This window comes from Anabas testudineus, chromosome 16 (genome assembly GCF_900324465.2).
Source record: "Anabas testudineus chromosome 16, fAnaTes1.2, whole genome shotgun sequence".
Taxonomy (NCBI): domain Eukaryota; kingdom Metazoa; phylum Chordata; class Actinopteri; order Anabantiformes; family Anabantidae; genus Anabas; species Anabas testudineus.
In genome coordinates, this window is record NC_046625.1 from 1,465,631 (window position 1) to 1,468,096 (window position 2,466).

The window sequence follows — 2,466 nt, forward strand, 5'->3', positions numbered from 1 at the left end:
GCAGTTCCACAGAGAAAGACCCTGAGTTTCCTCCAAACAGCAGCAGCGTCGTCCTCGACCCTCGACCCTCGACCCTCGACCCTCGACCCTCGACCCTCACTTCAGATGATGAAACACGCTCCTTAAAAACACAAAGAAAATGAAGCAGATTCATCTGGTTTATTAAATATTTAGATTTTCTGCACCATCAAATAAGATGAAGAGAAGAATTGAAGAAGTTAAGATTTATTTTTTATATATTTACAGGATTCCAAACCACAGTACTAACTTTAAAGTCTCCTTTCATGAATAATGTCTACTCGGCTCATATTTATGGTTTATTTTTATTTTTATTTTAATCTTTTGTCTTTTTTTCTTCCCCTCATGTTGGTGCAGTACAGTACAGTCAAATCTGAAAGAGTACTTAATATTTCCAAGGTTTTTACTTCACTTGTTCTGTTGTTATGTGAAACATTTATTGTGTAGAAATATTTTGTCTTCTGTTGTTTTCTGGTCTGAGGGAAAAATGAAGATGATAAAAACGCTTGAGAGGAATTCAGACAGGCGCAGTCTTTCAGCCCTGAAGTGTTCCAACCTCAGGACCTCACACTTATTTCAGGGTCGCTTGAATACAAACTGAGCTCCCTTTTATTTTCTCTTCAGTCATTCAGTAAAGTTATTACCATGTTTTTATGCAGCTGTAGAAGGGTCGACTGCTCCCCTTCACAACTTTTAGAAGAATCTTTTCTATTCGGTTTCATGATGATTAGTCCTGTTTTCAGGCACTGAATAGAAACAGTTACCAGGTCTTTTTATTTTTATTTATTCAGCATGAAAAGTCAAACTACTGATATTTCAATGTGTGTTTACTTATTGTAAATCTGCTAACATTAAGGTTGTTGAGAGCTGCTGTGTAGTGTCATGGAAACAGAGGAAAACTCTAATCCGTCTTTGTCTTACAGCATTTTTAACTGTTCTCCAGTCCAGACGAGCTGCGCCCTCTTATGGACGGTCTTCATACTTCTTTTACTGCCTCATTTATTTTGTGAGCACATGAACATCGTGTTTATTAGTCGGTGAAGAAAACGCATCGTTACATCGTGACTTCACAGCATCAGCGTCAAACTTCAGTCGATAAAACTATAATTGTGCAGCGTTGATGAAATCATCCAGCGCACAATGAGCTCTGTGGAGTTTAGATCATTTCTAAAGGGACAGTTTTCATTTTCTCTTGTGATTTTGTTCCAGTTAAATCCTAACACAGGAAACATAAAGCATATTAAATCCAACATGGATTTATGGAACATCCGAACATGTGAGAGGTGTTTCCTCGTTTCACTGGGCCCAGACTCTGTCCTGTGTGAAACCACCAGGGTGGGATCCTGTCCTGTCACCGTGTTCACTTCATTTAAAGTGATTGTACCTTCTGTTGTCTTCATGTTCTACATCTCATGCCCCCCTCTTCCTCCTCCTCTTCCTCCCCTTCTCCTCCTTCTGTCTGGTCTGACTGGATATTTTACGCTGCACATTGAGCGGTGAGCTTTTTAAAAAATCATTGGATTTGATTCTTTTAAAGGCAGCGGCTCGTTCATCCATCGTGTTGCATCATCTTCATGAGCTGCTCGCTCACTCAGCTGTGTAACCATCGCTGGGTCGGCCGTGTGATGGGGCTGATGGGTAACGAGGGGAGTGACACACATAAACACACGCCTATGGTGTTCTCAGGTTTTCATACATGCACTCTCTGTTAAATGCTGTATGATCCACATGCGTCATGCAGCTCCTTGATTTCAGGGTTTATCACTGACAAAGTCAAACTTCTGCACTTTTAAAGCAGTTTTCATTGGGATGCCCTGTTAGCACAGACGCTCCGACTCATGTCCGCTCACTGGACACATCTCTTTGTGTTTTATCTGCATCTCACTGCATGTGTCACATTAGAGTTCATCTAACATGTGCACACGGGGACACAGTGAAGTTCAGCCGGCTGATGGGACAAATGTGTTTGATGCACGTTTGTGTGTGACATCAGTGTGTTTCTGACGTCTTTCTCTTCTCATCACAGGGAATGTTTCCGCTCTCAGAGGCACACGTGTCCTAAAGTGTCTTAAAGTGTCCTAAAGTGTCCACAGACGCTTCATTGAAACTAGATTTAAATCATTTTTAAGTTATAAAACCTCTTTGTACAACAGCTCTTCTGGCTTCGCAGCTAATAAGACTCATTTGTGCTGCTGTGTCTTTGACATCAAATTATTTAGCATTTAGAAAAAACTCTGTTTTCTAATCCAGTGAACACACACGATGTCACCATCTGTGTCCATAAAGGTGAAATAATCATGTCTGCATGTGATTCTCAAACTGAGGGTTACACATTCTACTGAAGTTGGTTTCCTCACCTGTTCCAGAATGAAAAGAAAAGTGTGTGTAGGTCTGTCTGAGGGCAAACGGTGACACACACAGACACAGACACACACACACACACAAACA